The sequence below is a fragment of the Tenrec ecaudatus genome, chromosome 16 (genome assembly GCF_050624435.1).
Source record: "Tenrec ecaudatus isolate mTenEca1 chromosome 16, mTenEca1.hap1, whole genome shotgun sequence".
NCBI classification, from domain to species: domain Eukaryota; kingdom Metazoa; phylum Chordata; class Mammalia; order Afrosoricida; family Tenrecidae; genus Tenrec; species Tenrec ecaudatus.
Window position 1 is genome coordinate 84,096,425 of NC_134545.1, and position 10,738 is coordinate 84,107,162.

A 10,738-nucleotide genomic window follows, 5' to 3' on the forward strand; every position below is an offset into this window, starting at 1 on the left:
ATCGGGGGTCCTTGAAAGGAAAGGAGATGTCCTCTTCCTTGTTTTGTCCCTTCCCATCCTATAGAATACATTTGGGGGGCCATGAGGACAATGGGTATCCCAGTGCTCTTCCAGGTTGACTAGAGATACTCATGAATGGATAACAGAGCTTTATATCAAAGAGATTGTATATTAAAACAGCCCAGTCCAGATCATGTCCATAAGTCTGATATTATCCCTTCTGTCCAATACCAATCTATAAATCTGTCTCCAGACTCACACAACACACGTTGCCCTACAACACTGGAGACACGGTGCGGGAATGCCACATGATCTGACCCCACCACACTGAGGCGAAACTCTAAGGGTGTGCAACAGAACAGCAAGGGGAACAGAGCAATAAAATCCCCAGGGAGTACCAAAAATAGACTAGGGTCAGGGTGTTGCACCCCATCAGACTCGCAAACACACCTGAAGGCCAACAAGCCATCCTTGAACTATTTACAGGCTTTTTTTGGTCGGTTTTGGTTTTTTCTTTTGTTGCTTTGTTTTGTTCTGTCTTGTTTTTGTGTATATTATCTCTGCAGGTCTGTCTAGTAGGCGGGATAAACAATCTGGAGGAGAAAACAACAGGACCAGCAGTTCTGTGGGATATGGAAGAGGAGAGAGGTGAGGGTAGGGGTGGGGGAAGGAAGTGGGTGTTAAACCCAGGGACAAAGGAACAACAAGTGATCCAAAATCTATGGCGAGGAGGGTGTAAGAGGCTTGGTAGGGCTAGATCAAGGGCAATGCAACTGAGAGGAATTACTGAAACCCAGATGAAGGCAGAACATGATAGTGGGACAAGAGGAAAGTAAAAGCAAATAGAGGAAAGAACTAAGAGGCAAAGGGCATTTATAGAGGCCTAAATACAGGCATGTACATAAGTAAATATATAATGATGGGGAAATAGATCTATGTGCATATATTTATAGGTTTAGTATTAAGGTACCAGATGGACATTGGGTCTCTGCTCAAGTACTCCCTCAGTGCAAGAACACTTTCTTCTATTAAATTGGCGTCCCATGATGCTCACTTTCCGTACAAGATCGCTGAAGACAAAGTGGGTGCATAAGCAAATGCGATGAAGAAAGCTGATGGTGCCTGGCTATCAAAAGCTGATGGTGCCCGGCTATACAGCGTCTGGGGTCTTAAAGGCTTAAACATAGACAAGCGGCCATCTGACTGAGAAGCAACAAAGGTCACATGGGAGAAGCACACCAGCCTGTGCAATCACAAGGTGTCAATAGGATCAGGTATCAGGCATCAAAGAACAAAAAAAAATCAAATCATTGTGAATGATGGTGAGTGCAGAGTGGAGACCCAAAGCCCATTTGTAGGAAACTGGGCATCCCCTTACAGAAGGGTCTCGGGGAGGAGACAAGCCAATCGGTGTAGTGTAGCACCAATGAAACATACAACTTTCCTCTCATTCTTTAATGCTTCCTTCTGGCAACCCGTCACTATCATGATCCCAATTCTACCTTGCAAATCTGGCTAGACCAGAGGGTGTACATTGGTACAGATAGCAACTGGAAACACGGACTCCAGGACAGATGACTCCTCCAGAACCAGTGATGAGAGTTGCGATGTCTGGAGGGTAGAGAGAATGTGGGGTAGAAAGGGGGAACTGATTACAGGAATCTATATATAGCTTCCTCCCTGAGGGAGGGACAGCAGAGAAGAGGGCAGGGGGAGACGTCAGACAGTGTAATATATGACAAAATAATCTATGAATGATGAAGGGTTCATGAGGTAGGGGGTAGTGGGGAAGGAGGGGGAAAATTAGCAGATATTAAGGCTCAAGTAGAAGGCAAATGTTTTGAGAATGATGATGGCAACAAATGTGCATGTGTTCTTGACACAATGGATGTATGTATGGATTGTGATAAGAATTGTACGAGCCTCCAATAAAATTATTTTAAAAATACCAACAAAAAAAACCTAAAAAAACTTCCTTTTGCAAACGAGACGGTTTTCAAATTCTTCAGTCTGAGGACTTAAAATTTTACCTGCTAGGTTATTAAAAAATAATTCGTTAGACCACAATATGATTTCTGGCCTAAAACTTGAAAGATATTCAAAGGACTGAGTGACAAACTTGGCACCTATTTCAGTACATAAAATTGGTAATGAATTTTATCTCATGCTACTAAAAAAATAATGCTCATCAAATGGTTAGTTGATGGTAGAATTGTGTTAAAAGTGTTAAAAGTCCCATCCAATAAAAATGTACTTTTTATGTAGGCCATTCTTCATCAAAAGCTTAGAGTTGTGTTTTCACTCCAGTTCAACCAACCTCCCTTGATCAATTTCCCCATCATGCCTCAGCTCTTCTCCTTTGTTAGCCTCCCTCGCTCTTCCTCCCTTCAAGTAAATTCGGACTCAGCACGCTCCAGGCACAGGGCAGAACAGCCCCTTTGGCCTTCCAATAAAACATCTTTTTTAAAAATCGTTTTATTAGGGGCTCATACAACTCTTACCACAATCCATACATACATCAATTGTGTAAAGCACATCTGTACATTCATTGCCTTCATCATTCTCAAAACGTCTGCTCTCCACTAAAGCCTCTGGCATCAGCTCCTCATTTTTCCCCTCCCTCCCCGTTTCCCACTCCCTCATGAGCCCTTGATAATTTACAAATTATTATTCTGTCATATCTTGCACTGTCCAACGTCCCCCTTCACCCACTTTTCTGTTGTCCGTCCCCCAGGGAGGAGGTCACATGTAGACTCTTGTAATTGGTTCCCCCTTTCTACCCACCCTCTCTCCACCCTCTCAGTATCACAACTCTCAGCACTGGTCCTGAAGGGATCATCTGTCTTGAATTCCCTGTGTTTCCAGTTCCTACCTGTACCAGTGTCCATCCTCTGGTCTGGCTAGATTTATAAGGTAGAATTGGGATTGACAGTGGGTGGGGAGGAAACATTTAGGAACTAGAGGAAAGTTGTATGTTTCATCATTACTATATCCACACAGTAAAACATCTTTACAAGAGTAGAAAGCCTCATCTTTTATGAGTGGAGCAGCTGGTGGTTTCGAACTGCTGACCTTGTGATTAGCGGTCTAGCAAGAGAGCCCCCAGGGTGCTCTTTGTAGACAGGTGCATTTTTGCTTTTTTTTTTCTTTTTAAACATTTTATTAGAGGCTCATACAATGTTTATCACAATGCATACATACATCAATTGTGTATAGCACATCTGTACATTCATTGTCCTCATCATTTTCTTTTTTTCCTCCTTTTTTTACATTCTATTAGGGACTCACACAACTCTTATCACAATCCATACATATACATACATCAATTGTATAAAGCACATCCATACATTCATTCCCCGCCCCAATCATTCTCAAAGCATTCGCTCTCCACTTAAGCCCTTTGCATCAGGTCCTCTTTTTTTTTTTGCATTTTTGCTTTTGTCTAGTATTTAATCACTATCTATTACGAACACCTCAAGGAGGTGGGGGCATTATTTTTACCTTGTTCTCTCCATTGTTTCATCTCCGAGGGAACCCTGGTGGTTAGGCATTGGGTTGCTAACCACAAAGTTGATAGTTCGAGCCCACCAATCACTCTACAGGAGAAAGATGAGGTCATGTGCTGTCATAAAGATGTACGGTCGGAGGGAGGGGGAAAAAAAAGAGGACCTGATGCAAAGGGCTTAAGTGGAGAGCAAATGCTTTGAGAATGATTGGGGCAGGGAATGTGCGGACGTGCTTTATACAATTGATGTATGTATATGTATGGATTGTGATAAGAGTTATATGAGCCCCTAATAAAATGTTTTTTTAAAAAAAAGATGTACGGTCTTGGGAACCCTCAACCTTCCTAATGCTGCGACTCTTTCATGCAGTTCCTCCTATGGTGGTGACCCCCCCAACCATAAGATTATTTTCGTGGCTACTTCATCACTGTCATTTTGCTACTGTGATGAATCGGGCCCTGTGAAAGGGCCGTTCCGCCTCCAAAGGGGTCATGACCCACAGGTTGAGAACCGCTGCTCTATGGCGTTGCTCTGAGTCAAAATCCACTCAATGGTGGTTTTATTATTTATTGTAGTTGCAGCTCCAAAATAGCAGATTATTTTTCCACTGTGAGTGCCTGATAAATATTCAAGGGAACAATGACTGAGACACCCAGAGAGCCTACCCCTGCGTTGTAATTTTTCTCCTTAGGTTGTGGCCATGACTCAGTCAGGGAGTTCCGTTCCCTCAAGCCTCTCCCACCCCCTCCCCAAGACCCAGGCCTCTTGGGGGCCTTGCAAAGGTAGCCAGGAACAGCACCCAACATGTTGCACCCCTTTCTGGCTCATGGGCCTTAGTTCTGGAAGGTCTCCTAAGCTACTTTTACGAGCCAGTCTGACAATAGACGCATTGCTGTTACTTGGTCAGAGCGGATTTAAAGATAGTGAAACTGCACGTCTGTTTCTTCCCTGCTTTCTTTTCCACCAGGGATTCTCAAATCACTCCATGAGACCTGGGGGTAATAGGCACGCACATTTCTTCTTCTTTTAATCTTTAAATTATTGTTGTTGTTTTTAAATCATTTTATTGGGGCTCTTACAGCTCTGATCACAATCCATACATCCATCCATTGTGTCAAGCACATTTGTACATATGTTGCCATCAGTTTTAAAACATTTTATTTCTACTTGAGCCCTTGGTATCAGCTCCTCATTTCCCCCTTCCCCACCTCCCTCCCTCATGAGCCCTTGATAATTTATCTTCCCCCCACCCCATGTCCTGCACTGACCACTCCCTCCATTCACTCACTTTTCTGTTGTCCGTCTCCCGCCACCTTCCCCTTCGCCTCCTGGTATGGCTTCTTTCATTATTGGTCCTGAGGGGTTTATCTGCCCTGGTTTCCCTGTGTTGGGAACTCTTATTTGTACCAGTGTACAAGGCACACACATTTCTGTATCTTCTCCTAGCCCTGTCAAATCATATCTCTGGGAGTGGAGTATAGAGATCTACGCTGTATAAATTCTGGAGGTTACGCTGGCTCCGGTGATAAACACTGCTGTTAGCATTCCGCTCCCTATTCCAAAACCCACGGGCTTCTTTTACAGACTACAGTCAAAGTCTCGGGAGGGCCTAGCAGAACTCAGAAAGCCATTGCCCTAAGTTGATTTGGACTCATATGACCCTAGAGGACAAAGTAGAACCGCCACATGGGATTTCCAAAGATACAACTCTCTGTGGACTGCCCCTTCCTTTTCTCATGGAGTGGCCGATGGATTTGAACCACTGGCCTTTTGGTTAGCAGCTGAGCACATGACCTTTGCTCCACTAGGGCCTCTTGCAGAGCTTAATCCGCAACCCACTGCCCTAGAGTCAATTCCAACTCAAGGCCACCCTACCTAAGGTTGCCAAGATTGTACATCTTTATGGGAGCAGACAGCCTCATCTTTCTCCCTAGGAGAAAAGAATGGTAAATATTACACCATCAGACAGACAGAGCACAACAAATGTTGATTGGAATTATTGTCAGGATGATCATTGTCTCTCCTTTATGACTGCCCACCCAGTCCAGTGCTAGCACAGCTTACTTTTGGTAACCAATTTATTTGTGTTTTCCAAAATGATTCGCTACTAAGTGGCAGATCCGGAACTGGGTGCCAAGGACAGAAGGCTGAGTAAAACCAGCAATGGTCTGGTGCTTGGTGAAGCATGCAGTTGACTGAGCATGACCGGCATTGAGCAGAGACTCACAAATGTAAAATTACAAGTGGGGTGTGTCAGAGGACTTAGGGTAGAGAGTCTGTCACCTAAAGAAAGGGATATTTAAAATAAGATCTTAAAGATAAGAAGAGTTCATTAGGCTTAGTCAGATGGGAGGTGTCGAAAGGTCGTAAGGGAGGTGGGACCTTCTGGTTAAAGTAACAATCTTGCAAAAATCCTGTAATGAGAAGATAAGGCTGAAATTGGGGCTAGGAGGAGCATAATTCGAGGAGAGGCATAGGTCATAGGTAGGCGTCCGACTGTAGTAGACTGAAAAAAATTTTTAAATCATTTTATTGGGGACTCATACAACTCTTATTACAATCCGTCCATCCATACAATCCATACATCCATCCATTGTGTCAAGCACATATGTGCCATCATCATTTTCAAAGTATTTTCTTTCTACTTGAGCCCGTGGTATCATCTTATTTTCCCCCTCCCTCCCTCATAAACCCTTGATAATTTACAATTTTTTTCATGTCTTGCACTGTCCAATGTCTCCCTCCACCCCTTCATCTGTTGTCCATCCCCCGGGGAGGGGTTATAGGTAGGTCATTGTGATCGGATCCCACTTCTACCCCAACCTCCCCTTCTCCTGGTACGGCTACTCTCAATATTGGTCCTGAGGAGTTTATCTGTCCTATATTCCGTGTGTTTCCAGCCCTTATCTGTACCCATATGCATGCATTGGTCTAGCCAGATTTGTAAGGTAGAATTGGGGTCATGATAGTGGGGTACAGAGGAAGCATTAAAGAACCAGAGGAAAGTTGTATGTTTCATTGGTGCTATACTGCACCCTGACTGGCCCATCCTCTCCCCACAACACTTCTGTAAGGGGATGTCCAATTGCTTACAGATTTTCTTTGGGCCTCCACTCCACATCCCCCCCTTCATTCACATTATGATTTTTGCTCTTGGTCTTTGATGCCTAATACCTGATCTCATTGACACCTCATGATCACACAGGCTGTGTGCTTCTTCCATGTGGGCTTTGTTGCTTCTCTGCTAGATGGCTGCTTATTTATCTTCAAGCCTTTAGGACACCAGACACTGTATCTTTTGATAGCTGGGCACCATCAGCTTTCTTCACCACATTTGCTTATGCACCCACTTTGTCTTTAGCAATAGTGTTGGGAAGGTGAGCATCTTAGAGTACCCGGATTATTAGAAAAAAGTACTCTTATGTTGAGAGAGTACTTGAGTAGAGGCCCAATGTCCATCTGCTTCCTTAATACTATACCTAGAAATATATGTACATAGATCTATTTCCCCATTGTTATATATAAACATATTTACATATGTACATGCCTGTATTTAGATCTCTATAAATGCCCTTTGCCTCCTAGTTCTTTCCTCTATTTGCTTTTACTTTCCTCTTGTCCCAGTCATTGTTCAGCCTTCATTTGGGTTTCAGTAATTCTTCTCAGTTACATTGTCCTTGCTCAAACCCTGCCAGACTGCCTAAACCCTCCTCACTATCGATTTTTGGTCACTTGCTGTTCCCTTGTCCCTAGATTTAATACCCACTTCCTTTCCCCCACCTCCCCTTCTCCCATGTCCCCCAGGAACTGTCATCCCATTGTTCTCTCTTCTGGCTTGTTTATCCTGCCTATCCCATCCAGATAGACACAAGATTGAGCACAACAAAGCAGCAATAGAAAATAAAACAATAGCTACAATAACAACAATAACAAGGCAACAACAAAAAGGAAAAGGCTATAAATAGTTCAAGGTCTATTTGTTGTCCTTTACAAGTGTTTTCCAGTCCAGTCTGATGGGGCACCACGCCCTGGCCCCACAGTCTATTTTTGGTGTTCCCTGGGGACTTCATCGCTCTGCTCCACTTACTGCTCTGTGGCACGCCCCCAGTGTCCGACTTCGGTGTGGGGGGCTCAGGGCAGGCACAATTTCCGCCATGTGTCTCCAGTGTTGTCTCCCGTGGTGCTTTGGGTCAGTGAGGAATGTCGTGTGTCTCGTGGTGGGGCCAGTGCTATGCATTGGCTCTGTGCATTGCTGTTCTGAGCAGAAATATTGACCTTGGGCTTGGTGGGCCTGGATGTGCTTCACTCTTTTTTCCTCTCCCCTCGTTTGCTCCTGTGTGCTCTGATCAGACACGTCCCTCTCCTTGAGCTGTAGCTTCAGTGCTGTCCTCTGAAATGAATTTGTTGGTGGTGATGGTGTGTGCGTGTGTGTGTGTGTGTGTGTGTTGGGCGGGGGGGTGTCCACTTAGTTAGTAATGGGCCGGCCCCTCAGGCCTCTCTGTGTCCCCTGCTTCATGCCAGTGTGCTGCAATCTTGTCTTGGAGCACCGGGTTGAAGAGTAGACTAAAATTTTGAAAGTCATTTGAAAGGTGTGTGCATCTTAAAAACAATGGATTCCTCTGGAATTTTAAGCTGGAGTGGGTGACATGGTCAATTTTCATTTGGGCAAGATCAGTCTGTCTGCTGTGGAGAAAGAGTCTAGCAAAGTTAGGAACTGGGTCATTATTCATAGATAAGTTAATGAGCCTTGAGGAACCTCACTTCCTCAAGATCACGCTGTTAGTTCAATGGTGGAGCCCGGTTTCAAACACTTGTCTACCTGGCTGCTGAGTGGGGACTCTCAACCACAAGTGGCTGCCGCCCCCAGCATGATGGTGTCCCTCAAAATGAGAAGAAAGGAAGAAGATGGAGTCTAATCTGTGATTTTGCTCTCGATTGCTTCTGCCGCCCTTCAGAAGGGAACACGAGGAGTGGGCCCACAGGGTAGCTGAAGTTCCACGATTGGTCCTGCGCTACAGTTTCCTGAACTATAAAATGATACCAGCAGATGCTCCATTGAATTGCTTATGGATTAATTAGAAAAGAAATGGTAAATGCTTTTACCACACTATCAAGCAGATAAACAAAAAATGCCCCTAAAACCACTGCAATTGAGTCAATGCCTACTCATGGCGATCCTGTTGGACAGGTTAGACTAGACCTGCTTCTATGAGTTCCTGAGGTCGACAGAGCACAACCGATGTTGATTACTATCATCATCATTACTATTATTTTTTGACCATCATGACTTATCTTTCTTTCATGAGTGCACACCCACCCCTCACAGCAACCAATGGTTTCTTATCACCTAACTCTGGTAAGAAGCAGGAGCCCTAGGGGCATAGTGATTAGCCAGTGGGCTGCTAACTTCAGGTCAGTGGTTGGAAACTACTACCGTGTCTAAGGGAGTACAGTGAGGCTTTATTTTCTCTAACACTTTTATTGGCACCTCATCCATTTGTCATATAACTCAGTAATTCAGTCATATCAAGAAGAGTTGTACAATCATCCCCACAATCAATTTTAGAACAGTTTCTTCTTCCAATGTTATCCATGTGATTGTTATTTTTTAAATTATGGCAAAAATATACACAATAATATATTTATATACACAATAAAACACTCTCCAATTCAACAACTGTGGGAAACTGACACTGAGGGAAATAATGACGAGGACTCTATTCCCTAGCTTATAACAGAGGGAATCTGGAAAGCTAGTGTTCCCCGATAGGTAAGCCTCCACTTTGGTCAGTTAGAAGTAAAGTCCAAGTAGATTATCCTGCTTTAAATGTTCCCACAGAGTCTCCCCTTACAGCTCTGCTGCCTTAAAGTGACCAGTAGGTTGATTTTATCTCCCTGTAGAATCAGACATCCTGATGCTATCTCTTCCTACCATGTCACCCAACCCCCACCTCCCTTCCCCCAAGGCAGGTATTAGCTTTCCTCAACTATGAGCTCAGGGACCTTAATGTAGATACCACCCCCCTTGTGACGCATAGCATGCCGCTACTGAATATGCATGGCTTATGGCTACCTGAATGTCCCAAGATAGTAAAGGGCATGCTTTCCTCCCAGTTCCACGTGGACCACCCGGAGGGGCTGGGGTGAGAATAGGCTACCATGAAATGTGGCTGGTTCCTTTATTGTCTTCTCTCTCCCAGCCTCTGACCTTATGAGAATCTTTACATGTTGCTGTACAGTAGTGCCTACTGGCCCTTTGGTTGTCTGAGGCTGGTTTCCTCCGACAGGCAACGTCCACATGTGTAATCCAGGGCCCCTGATGATACTGTGTTGTAAACCATTACTGATATCGTTTTCCAAATTTTTCCACCACCAGTAACATAAACTCAGTGGCCCCTAAGCAAACCTCTTCCTCCTTCCCACATAGTAACCGGCGGTCAAGTTTGGCTGCTGTTTTCCTTTTCAGTCGTTTTCTTGATACAATGTTCACAGATCATAGATCATAGATCATACACTCCCGTAGTTAAGTTGCTTTTTAAAAGATTTGTTCATCCATCATCCCAATCAGCTCCCTGACCCCTCCTGCATTCATTGTTTGCTTCCCAAATCCTGTCACCCTCCCACCTCCCTGCATCCCCAAGGCCCCTATAAACTATTGCATCCCTTATGGTCTCTATGCATCCCCTCCTGGGCTTCACAAACCGGGGACCGCAACAGAAGCAATAAAAACCCAAAACGCTGCCACCTCCACCCCCTGGGACAAGACGCCTCCCTGACTCCACACCCCTGACTCCACATCCCAGCTCTCTGGCAGTCGCTCTGGGCCTCCTCCCCCAGGCTCCCACAAACCTCAAAATGCTGACTCAGATGGAACATGGGTGGGGGGTACAATGAGGTTCCCTGATTAACACAGGAGGGCCTGCAGGTGCTCCTGGAAGAGGGGTTCCCAGGATGCTTTGGAAGCCCCAAAGCTCCTCTGGCTATGGACAACATCAAGACGAGCGGGGAGTGGACAACATCAAGAGGAGCGGAGAGTGGACAACATCAAAAATGAGCGGAGAGTGGACAACATCAAGAGGAGCAGAGAGTGGACAACATCAAGAGGAGCGGAGAGTGGACAACATCAAGAGGAGCAGAGAGTGGATGACATCAAGAGGAGCAGAGAGTGGACAACATCAAGAGGAGCAGAGAGTGGACAACATCAAGAGGAGCGGGGAGTGGACGACATCAAG